Genomic DNA, 23,994 nt, shown 5'->3' with positions numbered 1-23,994 from the left:
TCAAAAAACACAGAATCCTAGTGTTTGCGACCATAAAACTTCTTTGCACATCCGGCCCAAAATTCCATGTTTCTAAAACAACAGTAATAAAGGTAATATACATAAACGTGGCTGTAAAAGGAATATTATAAATATTTAGGAAAACATTATGGCCAGCTCCACATAGGGTGTGAACTATATCCTTTTTTCTCAGATTTGGCTCCTTTTTTAATAGTAGGTGCGATCGCACTAAACATAATGTTGATGCTTAAGAAATGAAGTTAACTTCAGTACACCAAAGAAGGCGTTCCAGGTGTGAATCTCTTTAGATTGAAGAAATTGTTTAATGTTCAACACAGAATGATAAGTACACTGAGCTGAAAAGCATCCAAGGGGTTTCTGACCTAAGAGTCATAGTCCGGTGAAACACACGAACGATATGGTTCCACTGATCTACTGAAGAATAACACACAATGAAGCTACTCTTGAGTCCCTTCTCTCCTACCCCAAAGGAATCATTGGACACAAAGGTATAAAGGTATACTGGAATTAGGGAGGGGAGTCAGAGATAGGGACAAGTACTTAGGTGGCTTGGTGAAGAGTTTACAGCCAACAGCAGATCAAACAGCTTTGTAAGATATGCGCGGAAACTAGCATGGCTTGGATTAATGGAAGTTGGTTATATACTATAACAAAGCTGTAAGAAATTGAGGTTTCTGGTTGGGAGTGTATACACCCTGTCTAAGCAGGAGCCACAATCTTGGTCAGGGTAAGTCAGATACACAACCTAAATTAACCTGTGATTACCCTCTGGTATTTTGACACAGAGAAGCCAGGCTTAATTTAAGAAGCAATGTCCAAAGTATTTGTGCAACAGTTGAATTAGAGTAACACTGTGAAAACACCACAAGAAAACTCCATGCCAGTTTAGATAAACATTGAATATTTATCGGAGTAAAACAAGACCAAAATGATAAAAATCCAATAAGTAGAACTTCAGATATGATTTTCTAAAGAATAAACTGCAATATAGTGCTTAAAAGTCAATTATGCTTAAGGGTAAATCCAAAGGTTCAGGCCAACCACGATGGAGGGCACACCAGCTACAGGACCCACGCAGGACCCGGAGTAAAAGTACCTTGATGGAGCAAGCGTCAGCATTGAAGACATGATGTGTTGGTTCTGATTCATGTGGTCAATGCAATGAATCTCTAATAAAAGAGAGAGGGACCCCAAAACCAAAGGGATAGGGTTCCACAATTGACACAAGTCAAAGAAAAAATTCCCTTTGGGCAAATTGACATAAATACATAGATACTAACAAACAGTGATCAAACAAATACCGACCATAAAACAAGGAAGCAATGAAAATAGGTAGAAACTACAAAACATGTGAAAACACTCTAAAGAAATAAGGGATTAAAATAATTTATTAACATACATTACATAAGTTAAAAACTAAAAATCGGGAAACATATACAGGATGAAACAATAAAATCAACATTCCAATAAAAAAGGAGCTTTAGGGAACAAGGACTAAACTCAAACACTAAACAGTTATTTTGAATTTCCCTCAATTTATCATCCCAGATTGACTCCTTGCATCGACGCGTTTCGGCGGAGTGTTCAGATAGAACCCGCCTTCATCAGGAAAATGTGTATAAATGTTTCCCAATACTTCTCGAGTAGACATAGGATACCGCAGTATATCATAAGGGGTATGTTGCCTCCTTATCGTTAGCTAGATATATTCGTCCAGCGAAATATCTTCTTTAAAAATATAGAGTTCTGCTTAAAAATAGTAGCGAGAGCCTCTAGTCTTACTTCTGGATTATAGGCACAACCAGCATGATGGCTGGAAGAAAGAGTTAAAAGGCGCCGCATCCAATGCACGCGGTAGTATCCGGCACTACGAGGAGATATTCACGCGGGACGCGTCGGACCGACTTACACAAGGGTCAACACGGAGGTACTCCCTCGTGTCGGGTTGAGGGCATCCTATTTGGACCCTGACTCCCTGGAAATCCGTTTACGCTCCGACTGCAGAGTGAAAATCGCCATTTACTGTAGAGCTACCGCGTGCATTGGATGCGGCGCCTTTTAACTCTTTCTTCCAGCCATCATGCTGGTTGTGCCTATAATCCAGAAGTAAGAATAGAGGCTCTCGCTATTATTTTTAAGCAGAACTCTATATTTTTAAAGAAGATATTTCGCTGGACGAATATATCTAGCTAACGATAAGGAGGCAACATACCCCTTATGATATACTGCGGTATCCTATGTCTACTCGAGAAGTATTGGGAAACATTTATACACATTTTCCTGATGAAGGCGGGTTCTATCTGAACACTCCGCCGAAACGCGTCGATGCAAGGAGTCAATCTGGGATGATAAATTGAGGGAAATTCAAAATAACTGTTTAGTGTTTGAGTTTAGTCCTTGTTCCCTAAAGCTCCTTTTTTATTGGAATGTTGATTTTATTGTTTCATCCTGTATATGTTTCCCGATTTTTAGTTTTTAACTTATGTAATGTATGTTAATAAATTATTTTAATCCCTTATTTCTTTAGAGTGTTTTCACATGTTTTGTAGTTTCTACCTATTTTCATTGCTTCCTTGTTTTATGGTCGGTATTTGTTTGATCACTGTTTGTTAGTATCTATGTATTTATGTCAATTTGCCCAAAGGGAATTTTTTCTTTGACTTGTGTCAATGCAATGAAGTCAGGCTTCGCAGTGGGGTCCCATGTCGTTGTCGAACTCCTTACGATGCAGGAACTGCGCCGTCGTCCAGCCTCGTAGTCAGGACCTCGGAGCAGCACTGCTTCGTCGTCGAGCCTCAGTCGGGTCCGCGTCGTCATTGAGCCGTGCAAGGATGTCCTCGGATCGACACTGCATTGGTGTCGAAGGGCACTGGTCGGTTCCGATTGGTGCAATTTCCTCACTGTAAGAATTTAGCAGAAAACCTGTTGCAGAACCCACTTTCAAGGCCATGGACTGGATTCTCACCTCTTGGAAGGGCGTGACTCACAGTTGGTAGAGTCCAGCATCTAGAGCAAAGTTCAAGGACGTCTTTAATGGCCTAGAGACTTCAAGAACAGGGGGCAAGCCCTTGGAGTATCTTGGGTTCAAGGATGTGGGGAGCAAAGCCAGTCCCTCTCACTCCCAGACAAGAAGTAGTAGGCAGCAGGCCAGCCCAGCAGAGTAGGTAGCAAAGTGGCAGTCCCCCCTACAGCACAGCAGCCCTGCTTCCAGTAAGAGTACCCTTGGTTCCCATAGAGTTACGATTTGGTGGTGTCAGGTGGTCAAGTACTCATACTCAAATGTGCCTTTGAAGTGGGGGAGACATCAAAGAGGCCTTTGAAGATCACAAGGTCCCTGTCTTTCCTGCCCTGGCTCCGGACACACTACAGAGGGGTTTGTTTGTGGACAGCCACAGCTCTAGACTCTCCCTTTGTTTGAGTGTCTAGAGGGAAAACACAAAGCCCAGATGTCACCCAACCCAGATGTGTATTCATAGACAGGCAGAGGTGCAGAATGGTTAAAGTGAGAAAATGCTAACTTTCTAAAAGTAGCATTTTCAGACTTACAATTTAAAATCCAACTGCAAAATAAGTTGTGATTTTTGAGTTGAGAGTCCTGAGATACCAAACTCCAAATCTCTATCTTTTCCCAATTGGAATTTACATTTAACCCCTTCGATGCTCATGACGAGCTCAGCTCGCCATGAGGTACACCTCTCGTGTGCTCATGACGAGCTGAGCTCGTCATGACCACACCCATTTACATTGAGTCCCAGCACAGGGGAAGAATCTGCCAAGCAGCCATGGTGGTAAAATATGTTTTAAGGTAATCCCAGTGTTAACCTATGGAAGAGATAGGCCTAGGAGTAGTAAAAACATGAATTTAGCAGTTTTTAAATACCAGAAAATGTAAAACTCAAAAGTACATGTCCTATCTTTTAAATACACTGTACCCTACTCATAATGCTGCTAAAGGCCTAACTTGGGGGCGACTTAAATATAATAAAAGGGATGATTTGGGCCTGGAATGTAGGTTAACTTGCTCGGTAGAAATGGCAGTTTAAACTGCATTCACAGGCTCTGCAATGGCAGGCCTGAGCCATGTTTACTGAAACTACTGAGTGGCTACATGGATACATGGCTATTGGAGTGGGTGGTACAATCAGTGCTGCAGGCCCAATAGTAGCATTTAATTTATGGACCCTGGGCACACATAGTGCACTTTACTAGGGACTTATAAGTAAATAAAATATGCAAGCTGTGGATAAGCCAATTTTACCATGCTTTGAGAACAGAGCGTATGCACTTTAGCACTGGTTAGCAGTGGTAAAGTGCCCAGAATCCTAGACCCAACAAAAAGAAGGGCAGAAAAAGGGTAGGAGGAAGGCAAAAGGTGTGGGGTAACCCTTCCGAAATGGCCATTTCCAACACAAGACAAATAATAAGAATGAAAGGATATCTGCAAGTTAGGAAGGCATTTAGACAAACAGAGTAGGGTTGCGCTATTAAATATGTTTGGAGCCTTTGCCGCAATTGCTCTGATTTTTTTATTGACTGCCGGCATTTTTAGACTAATTATCATTATTTGGATGCACATGATTTGTAGACGAATATTGCATAATAAATAACCACATGTAGTAAAATACCAACTATTGCATATTTCTACTGTTTCAGGGAATCAGGATGCAGCTCTGTATTCACTTCCCCCCTGCAAATAAGAGATCCTCTGACAGGGTTGTCTGACTCCTAACACTCCCTATCTAAAAGAGCATAACTTGTTAGGCAGGAGGGTGAGCGGCACATGCTAGTTCTCCTTCTCTCCAAAGAGGGTGTGATGCATACATTTCCTTTTGGGGCTTTGGATATATGCTGGATGTGGTTCTCTAAAAGGAGGGGAACACACCAAAAATTCAATAAGCACTTCTTTACTGTCAGACTGCTGGGAGGTGACAAGTGAGATAATGTAGGAATGATCTGCATTTCTGCATCTACAGCTTAAAACAGGCCCTTAATACTCCTGTCAACTCTAACTTTTGTCAACTTGAATTTGTCTCTGGATGAGTAAAGTTATACGAAAACTTACTAGTCTGGTTCCATTAGTTTTCTACACAGGTATTTTCTAATTATCCATGCAGTCCATAATGTGGTGGAATTTTCATTGGTTGATGGTCAGTTCATTGTGGTGTTGTGCTATACATGTTCATGTTCCTAAGCAGACCCAGTAGTTATGTGAATATGTACTCACAGTCTTGAACGAAACCACTGAAAACTTGAACACTACTTGTGTTGGCTGATTTCAGTGACCAGTTAGCTCACTTGAAGTACAATTTCTTTTGGAGAGGAAAAAGGAAGAGAATTGGCTATTGGGATCTGGCATTATGTAAACTCACATACCTTAAATTCTGTTATACATGCAAGTAAATATAACCCTATAATGCATACGAACAGGAAATTCACATAGCTTATCTTTTGGTCTCTAGAAGTTGGAGGAAAAGGAAATATAACCTCATCATCAGCACAAAAAACCGAAAAAAAAAAAACGTACCTGAACGCCCCCAATGCTGCCGTCCCCTGCAACTTCCCGCTTTTCTGTCTTCTGAGCACAGGCGCCCAGACTGCGCTGTGGCCAATCCTGACACTGCATGAAAACAGTATCAGGATTGGCAACTTGCGCTCCCAGGCAGACTGGAAGACTGTGTCTGCTCTCTCCAGCCCGAGAGAGCTTCATTGCGCATGAGGGTTTGGCTGGCCTGAGATGGCGGACCAAACCCTCATGCGCAGTGAAGGGAGTGCACTAACATTCCCTTACCAGCAGTATCGTCGAGGACCCACCCCCAAGACTCGTCAGAGCTCGCCGGACAGGTCCAGGGGATTAAAATAAAGTGATAATGAAACATGTTTAACCCCTTGCGTGCTCGTAACGGAACCCCTCCGTCACGAGCCACGGACGCGCTGTGCTGGTGACGGAGTGGTTCTGTCACGGCGTGGCCGCCCCGCCCACGCTGCAGGAATTATGCGCCTGCGTGGGTGTTCTATTGAGCGGGCGGGGCCGTGGCGGAACCACTCTGTCACAAGCACAGCACGCCCGTGGCTCGTGACCAAGTGGTTCCGTCACGAGCATGGTGGCACCGCGCGGACCCCCCTCCCCCCAGCGCCGCGGCGGGATTACCGCCGCACCAAAGGGGTTAGAACCCGTTTTAATTGAGGGTGGTAGCAGTGGGGAAATGCTCCTCCACTCTAATGGAGGGGCTGCCACTGGACATGGTAGCATAAGTGTGTGTATTTCCTTACGTTTCCATGTAAATGACTTATCAATATGCAGTGGCATATCATAAAATGGGTGGGCCCCCCAAAAAACAATGCGAAGAGGGTCCCTTGAGATTAACATACCTGCAGGGTTTATGGGGGCCTGAAGAGTTGAGGGCCCCCTGCGCAGCAGCAGCTCCGCTGCAGGGGCCATGTTACGCCCCCATCGATACGCAGTTTCAATCCGCATCCTCCACTGTGAGAAGACCTGGTGAGTCGCCCTGAATGTGGAAAGCTTTCAGCGTAAACACCATTGCAAGTGATGTTGACAGGTTTTGCCCCGAGAGTTAGAAAGCTCTCTCTGCCTGTACTCTTTTGAAAAGAAGTGTCAAACTGTGTTTACTCGTTTGGCTGTTACTGAACCAGGAGAGGAAGGAAAAGAAACACACTGTGTTGTAAAACCTAGCATTTAATGCAGTGTTTTCCATTCCATACAAGGTTTCATCGTGTTAATGAGTTCATTAGGGTGAAGTCAGTGCTCCTCATGACTCAGCTTCTCCTTGTGAGTTTGAACATTTCATAGAGCAGCTGCTGGGAGGACCATGTGACTACACAGAGTATTGGTGCGGTCTGTGATGGGACAATGTGGGTCTGTTGTGGCTAACAGTGAAGGAAAGGAAATAAAAGTGGGCAGGCAACTCGTCCAAGAAATATTGCTTCAGGTGTGAGTCTCTTCACATGCTTAGCAAACGTTGCACAGCTTAAAAAAGGACTTTAAAAAAATAAAAGGTGTTTGAGATGTATGAATGAAAATGTGCTGAACAACAGACAAGAAGATGTATCTGAGATGACAGAGACTGCTGTGTGTCATGCCCGGGAAGGCTGGGGCGAGGGGGCACGGGTGAGTATGGTGTATCCTCTTGTGAGGCTGTGATAAGCAGTATCCTAATAAAGTCCCTGGTGGAATTTGCATCGACTGTTGCTGGGATACTTGGAGGTTGATACAAAGAGCTCTGATGTGGTCAAGTTCTTATCTCACCAGATCTAGACCGTGTAAATTACAAAGGGCAGTGCAGGTAAACACATTGAGATTCTGAGGAGTGTTCGGATGACCCTGTAGTTCAAAGGTCATTCCACCCTTGCTGAAAGTTTAAGCTGTGCAACATTCAAAATAATAAGTATTGTCTTCAGTAACAGATGCTCTGTGGCTGTACAGAGAGCCATCCCCCCAAGTTGGCTTGAGAGATAGAACTTTGAATACAGGTCAAGCAATAGGCTGGTTACAGTGCACATTGCTTGAGGAAATATATTTTACAGAATTTGAAAAGGCATGTTTGAGGAGGGGGGCACAGAAGCCACCAAATCGTTGGGGTGGCTTTCTCCCATCATGCTTGTTGAAAAGCACAATGATGAATTAAGCCTGTGCACACACTAAAGCTACTTTGGTTGTCGTTTCATATTTTTAAACTTTGGTTGTAGTTTCATATTTGTGACACTTATTCTCAGGGCTGTTTGCCATCAGTTTGTGCTCCTTGAAGAATCTGGAGCAGATTTATAGTTTTTTTTTAACTGCAGTTTAGTTTATTGGAACAATGGACCTTGTAAACAACCTACACTATACACAGTTCATCATACAAATAGAGCTCAGCGGAATATCTAGACGGAACAAAGCAACTCTCTTACATATCTTCACACAGCTGACACTACATCAGAAGATACGAGTATGAATAATATTACAAGGACCTCCAAAACCCTTCTTATTTAGCTGTCAACCAATTTTCGGTGCAGCTGTAACTGTCTCATTGCCTCATGAAACGGGCAGGTTAATAGCAAGACAATCAGATGTCTTTGAACAGCACGAGCAGCAGTTAAAGCCATTGCTGATTTCTGTTCAGAAGATTCAACAGCATTTATTGGTCAAACTAAGTATCAATTTCAAAAGGAGACCCCAAAGGGAAGAATCAGTGACAAATTTTAGCGAAGCTGACATGCCCGGCGTTGTGTCTACTGTGCACAGAATACGAGTTGACTTTTCTCCCTTTACATATTGTGCTTCTTCTTTAACTAACACACCACAGAGAGTTGTTTCTAGTTGTCAGATCAATTTCAAGATACACGTTCATCCCTTCAAAGTTGTCAGAAATCCAGTATTTCATAAATAGCCAATGTGTTTTTAGGTCTTGCCTCTCAATGCGCATGCGCATTGAGCAGAGCTAGACTATAGGGCTTTAAACAGACTTTACCCAACTGGCGATTTGGTGCTGTGCCCGTGCGCTTTTAGGTCAATGCGCAAGCGCATTGACCTAAAATGCGCATGCACAGCATCAAATCGCCAGCCATCTGTTGCCCAGCTTGGTGCCGCTCCACCCCCTGCTGGATCAAAGGCTTTCACGGCCGGCCGGCCGTGCTTTCAGTTTCACGGCCGCTCGGCCGGCCGTGTCTCCTTATTTGACTTGTTTTGCTTGTTTGCAATTCAGAACTTGAAAAAGTGAACTGTCTTCAATCCAACCAACTACCCGATACTGACGGCTCAACCCTCGCGTTCAGACGGAAAGCTTAGTCTCAGTTGACTTATCTGAGGGACATTGATTTCACAATAGTAAATCCAATATCCCCATGTGAGTTGTATCCCATGCCCAAAGTTGATGACTTCTTCGAACAATTAGAAAAATGCCTGTTTCAGGTATGTATCGACCGTGTAAAGTGCACTTCAAAGGCCGCTCTCCCTGCTCCGCCCCCTGCTGCGGCCGTGTCGCATTTCTCCACCCCCTCCCCACAGCAATGCCCTCCGTCTTGTTTCTTTTGAGGTAAGTGTTACAGACTGCACCCTTTAGTTACAAAGCTTTACCTCGATAACTTTGTTTCCGCCATGTGTACGCTTGTTGTGTTTACCAATTAATTCGAAAGTATATATATTTTTTTCTGGGAGGGTCGTTTGAGAACTGCTCCGATGGCTTCTTCATACCAGGTTTCTAATGCAATTCGCAACTGTAGTCGGGCGTTTTTACTATACAATTAACCTTTACAGACAGACTCTGGGCTAGAAAACTTCCTTTTTTTCTGCCACCCGGCTTTCTTCCTATTTCGAATTGCGGAGACATGTAAAATGTACAGGAAGTGCATTTTAATGAGTGGCTGATTTGTTAGCTTAAAAAAAGAACTGTAGATTTTAGAATTATTACACCGTTCCATGGTATTATATATAGATGGATGAATTTCCCAACCGATCTATTAAAAAATATTAAGCCTCAAAATTATCTTAACACTAGTGCGATGGACCTACTTATCAACCATGTCTTCTGAGGCAATTGAAAATGCTACCTTCTCTGCCTGCAAAGCGCCTCTTATTATAAATTGTATCTGAAATTATCCAGTTTCTATAAATCCACCCATACACACTTTCATCCATCTTCATCTGCTGCCACTCCTACCCATCCACCCTCGCATGCAGGCAGGCCCATCCAGCCACATATTCATCCACGTATACACCTATCAACTATAAACGTATCCATGCATCCATTCACCCACCCATTCACATTTGCATCCATCCATGTGTGCATCCATCCACCATCACCTCCAAATCCACCTCCACATGCACCACCACATCCACCACCACATCCACCACATCCACCATCACATCCACCACCACAGCCACATCCACCACCACATCCACCACACCCACCACGACCACATCCACCACACCCACCACCACTACATCCACCACCCCATCGACCACCACTGCATCCACCACACCACCGCATCCACCACCACATCCACCATCAACTCCAAATCCACCGCCACATCCACCACCATATCCACCACACCCACCACCACCAGATCCACCACACCCACCACCACTACATCCACCACCCCATCCACCACCACCACCACCCCATCCACCACCACCACTGCATCCACCACCACCACCGCATCCACCACCACCACCGCATCCACCACCACCACATCCGCCGCATCCACCACCACATCCACCATCACCACCACATCCACCACCACATCCACCATCACCACCACATCCACCACCACATCCACCACCACATCCACCATCACCTCCACATCCACCACATCCACATCCACCGCATCCACCACCACCACATCCACCACCACCACCACATCCACCACCACATCCACCACCACTTTCACCACATCCACCACCACCACACCCACCACCACATCCAATACATCCACCACCACTTCCACCACCAACGCATCCACCACCACCACATCCACTACCGCATCCACCACCACTGCCACATCCACCACCACCACCGCATCCACCACCACCACATCCACCACCACATCCACCACCACACCCACCACCACCACATCCACCACCACATCCACCACCACATCCAACACATCCACCACCACATCCACTACCGCATCCACCACCACCACCACATCCACCACCACCACCGCATCCACAAACACCACATCCACCACCACCACCACATCCACCACCGCATCCACCACCACCACATCTATGTGTGTGTGTGTGTGGTTGTGTGTGTGTGTGGTTGTGTGTGTGTGTGTGTGTGTGTGTGTGTGTGTGTGTGTGTGTGTGTGTGTGTGTGTGTGTGTGGCTCTGTGTGTGTGTAGGTGCAAATGCAATGTTCTTGGATTTTCGTCACAATAAAATACACTGAACATAATCTTCACAAAAGTTATTTACAAACGTTTAAGCTATTGCCATTATAAATTACAATAACTTTTATTTAAGCATTAATTATTTACAAAATTAAAAGCCATTGTTATTTGTAATATCAATACATCTAAGTCACGTAAATACAACACACATTGCATTACAAATGCTATAGGTGTCACATTTGCGAAAGTTAAAACTATTGACATTGTAAATGACAAAGCTATTAATTTTGCTATTTTCAAAACACAACACATAAATAGAAAAAAGTGTCATTTACAATACCAATCGCTCAAACTTTCCTAATGCGAGACCTATTGCATTTCCAATGCTTGTTTTTAAGGATGTTATCAGCCAAAGACAAGGGAGTGTCCAAGACCTTGTGCATACTAGATACTGAAACTGAGTCATCGGGCCTTGTAGGGAAATTCATCCACCTGAATAAGGTCCCTAGGTTCTTTGCCTTTATGTGACTGGAATGACTACCATATTTTGCCTCTGGTCACTGGGAGGCTGCTAAGCACTTTCCAATGCATGTGCTCTGCTTTAAAAATGATAATAAATGGTTAATCCAATTGGCGTCTGACTCTATGATATAGTCACACTACCATGGTGCATAAGGTGCACTAGTGGCCTGAAAATCAAACGTCGCATGTGGGCAGTAGTGTCACTGGAGCCAAACTATACCTCGCTGATGGCCCTAATTAGGGCAAAACTGATTCTGGGCTGCTTGTGTTTCAGTTCACGGAGGACCTGGCCTAGCAGTTCAGGCTGGACTTTTCCCACTGGAGCAGGGTGAAAACTGATTTGCATACAGCTGGGTCCAAACTGATGTGGTATGGTGTGCAGAAGAGCAATGGATTGGGGTAAACAAGAGTAATTACCAGTGGCTGAGACTAATTCAAGCATTCCATCCATCACTTTGTTGTATACTTAAGTGCATTTAAAGAACAACCAGCAGCCCAGTGGCCACTGGATCTTGTGCTGACGGAATAGCTGAAGTGAGTGATTTATCCTACAAAACTCCTGGCCGAGCCCTAGCAGTTTGAAAGCTTTAAGCAGGAAAGAAGGTGTATAGCCTGCACTTGAAGAAAATAGGGTCTTAGAAATCTGTGGAGGAACGGGACATGGTGTCTTGGCTATCCAAGAAGGGATGCTTAGCAGGGTCTCGACCAGAAGATATCTGGGCTTTAACAGCCTGTCTGGCTATGGCTTGCAGCCTCATACGTCTGAGCTCCAAAAAAAGTCTGAAGCTGAAACTCAAAAGTGGGTAAAGGGGGCAAGGTGATTCCCATGATAGAGCAAATTCATAGCCATGGATGTCATGTTTGTCTCACTCAGAGATTTCAGATGTCAAAACGCACAACTTAAGGGGGGTGGGTAAATGCTAAGGGGCAGATTTACAATAACTGGCGCATCCCCAGGGATGCGCCAGTTATTATGCGCCGCAGCTCCGCCACCCATGGTGCGCTGCATTTACAATGCGGCGCACCATGGGACAAAAGCGGTACAGATGCGTGACGCATCTGTGCCGTAAAGGTGGCGCATTGCTGGAGTTGCGTCTCAAGCGCGACGTAGCTCCAGCAATGATCTGTGGGGCCCTATCTGTCCAAGCTGCGTCAAGCCTTACGCCTGCTTCAAGCAGGCGCAGGGTTTTGACGCAGCATTGGCCTAAAAGTGACTGAGTGAAATCTTGTAGATTTCACTTTCAGCTACTTTTAGGAGACGTTTCTGCGCAGGAACGCCCCCCCTGCACCGGAACGCCTCCTTATGGCGCAGGGCTTTACAACGTGACACATCTCCCAGATGCGTCACGTTGTAAATACCCCGCACCATGGCGCATCAGTGGCGTAAAATAGGAGCAAGGGGCTTGTAAATCTGCCCCAAAGTGTTTGCCAGCCTGGAACCCTTGTCTGCTATAGTTTCTTGAATTACCCAATAGAGTATTTTATTTTGAATTCCAGCAGAAGTGAAAACATTTGAAAAGGGGTGGACCATTGGGTTTCATGCATTGTAGATGGCCTAAAAATGCATCTAGGATGGGGTCTAACACATTTAAATAATAACATAGGTGCTCTGTATTTTCATGTTGGTTTTTGACACTGAACCGTCATTAATTCATATCTCAGCCTCCGTTTATCTGCTTTTTGTTCTTATGGCCTTGTTTTACTCATTAGATATGTTTTCTTTTGACCAAATCAGTGTGGGATGATTGCCAGTTAGTTTTCTTCACTTTATTGTTGTTTTGTGTCCAGTTAAATACTTGACACATATTGTCTAATGAAAAACCTGTTACTTTATGGCACAGACACCCTGGGTAAGACGGGATTTTCTAATTGAAAATTAATTTACTTAACAAAGAACCCTATTCCTAACTTTATAGAAATGCATATCTTGCCTTTTATACAATCAATACTCTAGACCTTTCAAGGACCTCTAAAAACCGTAAAAGAAACTTTACTCTGAAGGTCGAGACAGAACACTTCCTTCATAATGGCAGGGGGAATGGAATAGCATTTGAAACTTTCGTTCTGCTTGGCGTGGCATTCCAATTTTGCAGAATGCCCTCTGGGCTAGAATCCTCTTCTTCAAGTGCTGGTGAGCATTTCAAGGCGACATGTTTTTTGTAGCAGATGTGTAGATGTTCAAGGACACAGTTAGCCAATGATTGAGATTCTGATAACTAAACTGATTATGTTGTATAACATATACTGTGGTTTCTTGAGGCGAAGGTGCAATATAATATACTATGTCCTGGTTTAGTGTCTGACTGTTTCGCTACAGCAAGATCCCAATACAATTAAAAATGTGTGAATTCCATTTTAAATTTATACACAATTTTGCCACAAACGAAGTATGGTAGGTTGTATGACGTTACAACGCATACTTTTACAACGCATACCTTTACAACGCATTTTTTACACCGCAACATCCTTTACAATGCATTCCATTACAATGCACACCTTTACAACGCATCTTTTAAAACTACCTTTACAACGCATTCCATTACAACGCATACTACCTTTACAACGCATACCATTACAACGCATACCTGTTTGGTAAGTATTGGATAGTGTAGAGGTAAAATTTACTATTTTAACTCCAGGTGGGCGCAACAGTAGGGTAAGTGTTGGAAAGTGTAGGGGAAAAATTACTATTCTAACTCCAGGGGGTGCAACAATAGGGTAAGTGTTGGATAGTGTAGGGGTAAAAATTACTATTCTAACTCCAGGGGGTGCAACAGTAGGGTAAGTGTTGGATAGTGTAACTATGCGTTGTAATGGTATGCGTTGCAATGACTGTGTTGTAATGACATGCGTTGTAGTGGTATGCGTTGTAGTGACATGCGTTGTAATGGTTGCGTTGTAATGGCATGCTTTGTAATGGATGTTGTGGTGGTAAAGTTTAATTGTAAAGGTAGTGCGTTGTAAAAGTTGCATTGTAAAGGTTGTTCCCCCAGTATGGTAACTTGTACCAGGGTGTGGATTTTGTATGGCCTGGCAAAAAGATAAAAGTGCTTGGAAACTTTGAAAATGGACATTGTTTATGTGTCTGCTTTGCTCCTACAGGTGAAAGCCCATAATGTGCTACAGTGGATGTTCACACCAACAGCGTGGGGTGTTATTCTGTTCCATTCTGATTCACTGAGTTTGTTTCATGCCCCAGTGGAATAATGACCACCACTTGCCTTTGAAACAAAAATAGATTCTTGCATGCACAAGGGCAGCACAGCATTTAAAATATTTTTGTGGCGCTCCCTATATATTATTCATGTAGTCAATGCACTACAGGTTTAATGTTGCCTTTTATGGCCAGAATAAAACCTACATTTTTTGGATCTCAATTTTAGATTGAAAACCTTCCGGGACGAAAGACTGCTGCTCCTAAGTGAGAAGGGTGAAGGCAAAGTTCGACCTAAAGACGATGAGGAGTCTGTGCTCTGTGCCCTGATTCTGTTTCGCATATTATGGTGCCTGCTAATGAAAAGCAATTGATGGAAGCATTGAAGGAGGTTTCTATGTTAGGAATCTTGATGAGATTCATTGATAAAAGATGGCCGAAGAAGCATAGTTTGCAAATGGATCTGCAACCAGGCGCAAGGGTAGACCTAAGCGGTCTACTGAAAATGATGCCACATGCCACATACACCTCAACTACTGTGCAGCATCGCTAGATATTGCTGACAAGGTAGATATGACACATATAAAGGTTGTTTGACTATAATGATTGATGGGCATGGACTCAGGTGGAAATATTACAAATTGAATTGAACAATGTCTTCTAATTATAAGCATTTGCAGGCTATGGAAGTTTATTTAAATCATATAGACCATCCCTGTGCACCAAGTAAGAAAGTTATGGTGGACCTCTAAGATCTGTTAGGTGCATTTTCATAAGTACATTCAAAGCAAGCATACACGTTTACATTATCTGTTTACTATTCCAAGAGACTGGTGGACAATACTGTTCATTTTGGTGACGCTATGAGAACTAAGTGGTTGAGGAAGTTAGGGGACAACACTTTCACCTTGGTGATGGACACTGGTGGAATTTCAGCAATGATAAATATTGGTAGTGTGTGTGAGTGGAGTGAAATTTTCAAAGAACTGCCCTTGTGTTCATATAACTCAGGGCCTTATTCGGATTTTGGTAGGCAGGGTCCTCAATCACAAGTGGGGCAGATGTCCGTCTTTATAGTCAATGGTACTTTAAATACGGCAGATGAGACATCTGCCTTATTTTGACAGAGTACAGCGCCTGCCAAACTTTCATTAAGGCTTTAAATGAGCTAAAACGTTTAAGGATTACATGTGTTTTAAATTAGCGCGACGCTTTATTAATTATCCTTAATCCCGTTATTAATTATCCTTAATCCTGGAAAGTGTACTCCGTATAGTACGGACCTGTTATAAATATTCCATATTTGATGTATTTTGTTGGCCATCAGAGATGTTTTTTGTTTCAGCCTGGTCGGATGGCGTGTGGAGGCTGCCCCCTTGTAGATGATGCAACAGGTCTTTAATGTACAAGGGTGAGCCAGGCAAGGGTCCCCCTCCCTTCAGTGTCGGCTGCAAGCCCTGTTTCTGCCTGTACCTGCAGAGTCAAGCAAGTCAGCACAGTGGGCTCCGTGCTTCCAGACTAGTTCCCTGAGAAAGGAATTTGTGCCCCCAACACCTTGAGGCATTACACAATTTTATGTGCAAAGCACAATACCATATATCTGGCTTGGTACCTGGGTCTCCATCTCTGGCTCTCTGGCCCTCCATTGATCTAGACCAGAAAAATTCAGGAATTACTAACCTTTTCTCACTTTACTGTTCCCCCTGAGACTAAAGAAAATCAACCCCCCCAAGGCTCAGCATGTTCTGAACCTTCCCAGGACTACCATGTATTCTAGATTCAGAACAACCTCCCTCAAGTTTTCTTAACAACTCATTTGACTAATGTCATGTATCCTAAGAAGAACTTACTTAATCAATATCAATTACAATAGTATGGATGCCATTTTTCCATCTAAAATTATAGCTCTGCTCCAGGACCTCATCCTCACAAGTACTGATGCCACACTTATTCTTTTGACTGTTTGCCTGATATAATTTTCCCAATCAGGCTTCTCCTTCTGTTTTGATGCCTAGCTCGTTATCATATTATGGCTGTCTTCCTATGACAATATAGCTCTGTGTCCTACTCAGGTTTTCTGTTAGTATTGATACCTCTTTGGTTTGTATATTATTGTGATTGATCCCTGATGCTCAGATCACATTGATCTACGTTTTCCAATGAATTTGCCAATTTGGAAGATATTCTCCTCAAATCCAACAAAAAATCATCACTCTCATTGTGACTGAAAGGCAAAGGACGTATAATGATGCTTATGAGGGTATGACGTCATACATATATATGAACCCAGAAAAGTTGAGCGAAGACAAATACCATAGCTCAAACAAGCACACACAATGCTGGGTTTAATGTGCGAGTGCATGCAGCATAAGCACATTAAAGCCAACAGAAGGGGACACAGAGGGCCATAGTAGTTGTAAAGTCCCCTATGCAGTTAAATGCAAGCACTAGAGTAGAGTCGGAAGGACGCATACCAACAGCCAATAGCATTTGGTGAGTGATGAATAATCCAGTGGACTGAAGTAAGAAGTGATTGAGAAATTATCAAGTCAATGGCTGAAAGAGAATGGTCAAAGAAAGCCAATGGTTGGATGGAGACTACCAAAGGAACTCTCCAGGTGCATTGTAAACAATTGGTCATTGACAGGTTTGCTGTCAAAACTTAGACCTACAAATGGCTATATAAAACTGACCTCCTCTTCTACAATCGCTACCGATCATATGGCACAACATCTTTTGAAATATCTTGGTCATAGAACAAAAAAAATCATAAAATACCTTATAGTGGGAAACCTTACAGAAGTGGGTTTAAAAATAAAAAATCAGAGCTACATCCCAGTCAAAGCAATAATGAGATGATTATGGTACAGATACCGACCCACATACACCTAAAGTGCATGTCACCAAGTAGTCTACATCTACCAATCAAGAAAGGCGTTCACCCCACCTCAGGATAACGCTCCCAAGCACTAGGCCACCTGCAATCGTGACACAAACAAGTCAGGCAAAATCCAAAAACTAACAAAGGGTCAACAACCTATTTGAAATTACAATGTTTTAATTGTGCTATTGAAGCCAAAATACAATAGATGCTGTTCAGTTGTAGATTGGTAATCTCTAAGGTTGCTAACCTCTCAGCACTTCTTTTGAAACAAGAACCTACACCTCTGACCAGACCCTGGCTCAAGCAATCTAAATTCTCCTTCACTGACATTTTACCACCTGAAGACCCGAAATAACTCAACATAATTGAGGAAAGGGAAGAGATGAAGAAATCACTATTTTCCTCAAAGAATCATTAAATTCTGAAAATGCAGAATCAATTAAATTTCCTTTCTTTGAATGACTTCAAGTACTTTTAACAAACCCTTGAGGGAAATTCCTCATCATCAGCTTAATCTACAATCCACCTGGAAGTAACTCCTCTTTCACTGAAGATCCCACTTAATTCTCCAAAAACTTGCCACTATCCTCCAAAGAGCATCCAGTTTCTAGGGGACTTCAATCTACCTTGGAATAAATATTCAAACCTAGTGGTAACCATGCTGAAAACATACACTGCACGAGAACAAGCAATGTCAAAAGACTCACATTTGCTTTTACAATTTTTTTTTCCAGCGTAATATTATTATTTTGCAAAAGAGTTATAGTGTTTATAACCATTACAAAATAAAGTTGTGCCTCCATATACACACTATTGGAACATATTACAGCAGTGTCAGTATGATAAATATAAGTATCCACCATGCCAACCGGCTTCGGACGAATATAAAAACAAGTCAATTTAATTAGGACTGTGTGGGGGTACATACAGTCAGTTGGGAAAATGCCCAATTACATGCCAACACACAGCTGCACATGTACACTATGTAGCAACAAAAACAAAATATAATGGAGAAGGAAAGGATTGAAGGTAATCGGAAATTAATTGTTGCCTTCTAGGGTGTCTAGTACTTGCTGTGGAAATGGCAAAGGACTTTGTCCCTTACTATCTCGCTGTGGATGGCACTGTGCTGATCCGATGCTTAAAGACATAGAGGCAGATTTATGTTAACTGGCGCATCCCGAGGGATGCGCCAGTTAACATGCGCCACAGTGCGCCACAGCTACGCCACCCATGGTGCGCCGCATTTATGATGCGGCGCACCATGAGGCAAAAACGGCACAGATGCGTGACGCATCTGTGCCGGAAATGTGGCGCATTGCTGGAGTTGCGTCGCAAGCGCGATGCAGCTCCAGCAATGCTCTGGTGGGGCCTATTCTTTCAATGCTGCCTCAAGCCTTACTACTGCTTCAAGCAGGCGCAGGGTTTTGACGCAGCATTGCCCTGAAAGTGACTGAGTGAAATCTCATAGATTTCACTCAGCCACTTTCAGGAGGCGTCCCTGCGCAGGAACGCCTCCTCATGGCGCAGTGCTGTACAACGTGACGCATCTCCTAGATGCGTCACGTTGTAAATAGGGCGCAGGGATGCGCCACGTTTCCGTGCCGTTGCGTCACGCAACTGCGGCGTAAACGTGGCGCAAGCCCTTCATAAATCTGCCCCTTTGATAGAAAAGTAGACATTTGAGATAAGCAAATTTAGAGTGTCGCTGGTGTTGAGTGTGCTCTATATTGGAGCTGCTTTCCACCTAAACTTGAGAACTACCCAGAGTTCTCTGTTCTTTTTTTGCATAATGTATGCGACACTCTATGCCTGAAAGGGTTTTGTTTTGAGATATATTATATATATTACCTACTGGCGGTCGCCAGAGGTAGTTATAGTTAGGAACTAGTTTCTATGGGAAAAGTTTTTTTTGACTTGCCTATATCGTTGGCACCGTTTGCCAAATCTTCACGAAAGTTTCCAAAAAAGTGTCACGTTGGGTCTTGTTGTGCATGGAAAGTTGGAAAGTTTTAGGGTGATTTGTCAAGCGGGGGCCGAGGAAATGGGGGGGGGTAAAGATGAAGTGTGTTTCCCATGTTAACTCCTATACGAATTTTGACACGACTACAGTCCAAACTGCTGGACGGAATTACGCCAAATTTAGCAGAAAGCTAGCTCTTTGTCCAAAAAGAATGCTTTATGTTATTTGGTATAAATCTGTTCAGTAGTTTTAGGGTTATTAAAAGAAAACCAAATTTGTATAACTAGGGACGTGGATCCTCTGAGGATCCGACAGTCCCCGTGCTGAAATATGATTGGCTGACAACACTTCAATGAGGAAAAAAGTTAGAAAAAAAGAAAAAGGGGCAGGGTAGGAATACCCTGATCCCCTAGCTCTGGTTCCATTTTTTTGTGTGAAATCCTCGGGGAAAATAAAATAAAATCGCCGTCTCCCAAGCTCATTTACTGTATAGCAAACAGTAGGCCAAGTACAGGGAGATAAAAAAAAGGAGGTGGATGCACGCAGCCCACCTTCTGTGGCTGATTTGAGCCCCGGGGACCACCACCTCCACAAGGCTTTATTGTCAATATAGGAGTGGGGCCGCGCGGACCCCCTCCACTGATATGATTGAGTCTCGGGGACCACTATCTCCCGAGTGCTAAAATTAGGGTTTCCAAGGAGGAGGCACATGGACCCCCAGGTACCTGGGGCCACCAACCTTCCCAGGGCCAACGTAATATATAAAATTGGGAGGAGCGCCACGCAGCCCGGTTCCCGAGCTATATATGGCCAGAGGGACCACCACCTCTCCAGGGCCAGCCCATGCAAAGTAAAGGAGAGGTCCATGAGGCTCTCCTCATGGAGTCAATTATGGCCCTGGAGACTGCCACCCACCAGGGCCAGCTCCTGCTATCTCCCAAGGTGCTCACCCTAAAGAGATAGCTGTTTGCTTTTGCTTGGTGGGAGCTGTGACAGTTTCCACCAAGCGAGAGCAACCACTAACTGTGGTCTCGGCAGGGGGGGTCGGGGAGGGGGACGGGGTTGCTAGCCAGCCAAGATGGTGGTCGCAGACCGATAGAGCTCCGGACCCTCCCGGGGGGAATCACCCTGACGGCGCTGTCCATGCAACACCTACACCCGAACGGGAGTGGAAGAAGTAGCGCTGATACCCCTGCGATCCCCCGGAGATCACCCTGTCATTGGTGACTGTCCCAAATTGGCGAAACGGAGAGGGACCTGCCCGGTGTAACTTGCAGGCAGAGTCCGGGAGCTCTCGTAATGGTGGGGTTTGACCTGTGGGGAGCCACCTTCCAGAAGCTGGGCGCGGGTCTCCTGGTGTGAGGCCTCCCACGCAGACCTTCGGACATGGCTACGGGCCACGATGATGCTGCTCGGCATCCGATGCTGACCGGCAGGGCGGCAGAAGATGAGACACGATTGCAGGGGGAGCTACGCGGTGGGTGGCATTATGGGTACTGCAAGTGGGCACTCCTCGCCAGGGGCCACCTCGACCGGACACGTGGAGGAACATCCCTCGGACAAACTAGACCTAATCCTCAAAGAGATACAGGAATCTAGGACGGCGGTGGAACTACAGATGGGCGCTCTCACTACTGGACTGACTCTCCTAAAGGCGGACCATGGCAAGCTGGTGGACAAAGTTAAGAAACATGGCCTAACCTTAACGGATCTTACCCCGAGAATAGCGGAACACTCCTCCACGTTGAAACAGCTCCAACAGCAGGTTACCACTCTCCTGGATCGGGTGGAGGATGCAGAAGGAAGAAACCGACGCAACAATATACACGTTATTGGACTGCCGGAGCGCTGTGAAGGGAATCGAGCGGTGGATTTCATGGAGCAATGGTTCAGGGACCACCTGGCACCTGAAGGCCTTTCTCCATATTTCTGTGTGGAACAGGCGCACAGAATTCCAATTGGACAGCCTAAACCCGGATCGCTGCCCCGCCCACTGATTGTGAAAATCCTTAATTATAGAGATCAGGACACTCTCTTACAGAAGGCTAGGGAGAAGGCACTCATCCAATACGAGAATCACCATGTGTCCTTATATCCTGACTGCAAAATGCTGGTCCAGAGACAACGATCCTCATATCAAGCAGTGAAGAAAAAGCTACAGAATGCACAGCTTAAGTACGCACTCCTGTATCCTGCACGGTTGAAGATCATACATGAGAAAAAAACTCACTTCTTTGAGAGTCCAACAGACGTTGAAGAATGGATGGAGGTGATGTGTATTGGATCCAGCCAGGCCAGTGTTCTGGCGATGTCCACACAGGGCTCGGATGGACTCCTGAGACAAGCCGCTCGCCGATCCCGAACATCCTAATGGGACGGTGGAGGAGCTGGCACCTCATGAGAACAACAGAGGAGAGACCAGGAAGGGGCTCTTGCGGTGGCCGGTGCCTTTCGGGAGGACTCACACAAAATCACAACTGACTCAGAGGACAGTACTCTACATTCGGATTCTGAACACAGCGCAATCCTGTTCCCCACCATCACGCCTAGAGCAGCGGACGACATGATAGATAGTTGAATATAGATACTGAACCAGAATCACTGGAAGCAATTGCTGCGAACATTTCTATTATTGCTGATGTTATTCTTGGTATTGGAATTACTGTATGTCTTGCTGCTGTGTTCATTAGGTCACAAATGGGGTCATTCTCTGGTAGTACACCGTGGATTGGGCTTCATGTCTGTGATCCTCATTTGTATACTCCACAAACTCGATGCAGCTGAGGACTTGAACTGGGGACTGGGGGGTTCCTGTTCACTCATGATTTACTGTAGGAATGTGTTCATACTACCACTCCCTTCACATTTACGTCTTTTACCCCCCCCAGATGGGGTACAGTTGAGACATCGGGTGACAATGTTTAATGCAATATGGCCATACAAACGACTGGTCACCTCCCTCTTAGCGTACGCACCGTTATTTGTTTTGTATATTTGATGCACCATTGTAGGGCCCAGTGCAGTTCCAGGGCTGTGCCGGGTTTAGTTACAGTTATGGGGAAAGGGAACTCCTGGCCTGATCTACCTGAGCACTTAGCACAAGGGGGGACAATACCTTACAATAAGGAATATGGCAAGAACAGCTGAGAACAAGGGGTCCTACAATCTGCTCATGTGGAATGTGTGAGGACTGGGAGAAATTCAGAATCGTCACCGAATTCATGCATTCCTCCTTAGACACCAAACACACATTGCGTTCCTCCAGGAATCCCATCTCACAGATTCTGAAACACAGAAGATGCGGAAAAAATGGAGGGGACACATTTACTCTACAAATTATTCGGCTTTCGCTAGGGGGCAACTATCTGGGTACGGCATGGGATTCCATTTGTTGAGCTTGAGCACTGAGTGGATGACCTGGGGCGATATATACTAGTGAAGGGCACTCTGTATGGTTCTCTGTTGGTCCTCGGGAGCATTTACGCTCCAAACTTTGAACAGGATCGGTTTCTGTACAAACTGGGTACGGTTTTGGCATATTGGTACGGGATCCCTTGGATACTTGGAGGGGACTGGAACTCAGTTCTAGACACAGGATTAGATAGATCACACCCTCCACTTCCGGCCTCTGTAGCAAACAAACTGACCGAGCAATTTACTACCTGGGTGAATGGCTGGACACTCTCCGATGCATGGCGGAGTCTCCACCCTATATACAGGGAATACTCCTTTTACTCCCCAGTGCATAACCTCCATACTACAACTGATCGGTTCCTATGCTCCAGATCTATTATCACTAAGACACGCAAATTAGTGTATCTGGCTAAGACCTTTTCTGATCATAGACCCCTAAAAGTCACACTCCTCTGGGGAAGGGTACCGACCTCGGTTCCCGCCTGGAGATGCAATCCACACCTACTCGAAGACGCTACTTTCCGTACATCATTGTCCAACAATATTTCTAACTACCTGAGGGAAAACTGGAACACTGCTTCTTCGAACCTGATAGAATGGGACGCTCTGAAGGTAGTGGTTAGAGGGGCGACGATCGGACAGCTAGTGGGGGCCAGACAGGAGGTACACCAGAAACTTTGTGACGTTGAAGACAGACTGCAGACACTGGAGAGATAGGCAGCCCTTGACCCAGGGAGAATGGGGGAGTTACAGAACGCCCATATAGACCATGCTGAAACGCTAAAGACACTATGGACAATGGATTATAGGGAATATCTCCAACAGAAACACACTGAAGCTGACAGATCCGGCACACTACTTGCCCGACTGGTGAGGGATCAACCTGACCCGCCGAACATAACCAGCATTCGTAACCAGACGGGTCACTTGGTCAATACACAAGCGGAAATAAATACACCATTTCATGACCATCTTAAGGCACTCTACGCACCCTCTGCACCAATAGACAACGCCTTGATTGAAGAGTTCCTACAGGAACTCCCCTTCCCGGTACTGCCGGAAGGTATACAGAAAGACATTGACGGACTCATTACCCAACACGAGATACGGGTAGCGATTAAAGGTCTGAATCGTAATAAGACACCTGGAAGGGACAGCCTTCTTGTAGAGTTTTACCTAACCTACTCGGAGCTCCTAATGTACTGG

The 23,994-nt window shown here is 44.7% G+C and overlaps 1 protein-coding gene across 1 annotated transcript in view; it reads right to left on the bottom strand.

Moving 5' to 3' along the window:
• Positions 1-23,994, bottom strand: part of TTC9 (tetratricopeptide repeat domain 9) — a 243,788-nt gene that overhangs the window by 19,586 nt on the left and 200,208 nt on the right. The window lies entirely within an intron of this gene.

This window comes from Lissotriton vulgaris, chromosome 9, assembly GCF_964263255.1.
Source record: "Lissotriton vulgaris chromosome 9, aLisVul1.2, whole genome shotgun sequence".
NCBI lineage: Eukaryota > Metazoa > Chordata > Amphibia > Caudata > Salamandridae > Lissotriton > Lissotriton vulgaris.
The sequence above is the reverse complement of the archived record's forward strand: the minus strand, read 5'-3'. Positions and strand labels throughout refer to the sequence as shown.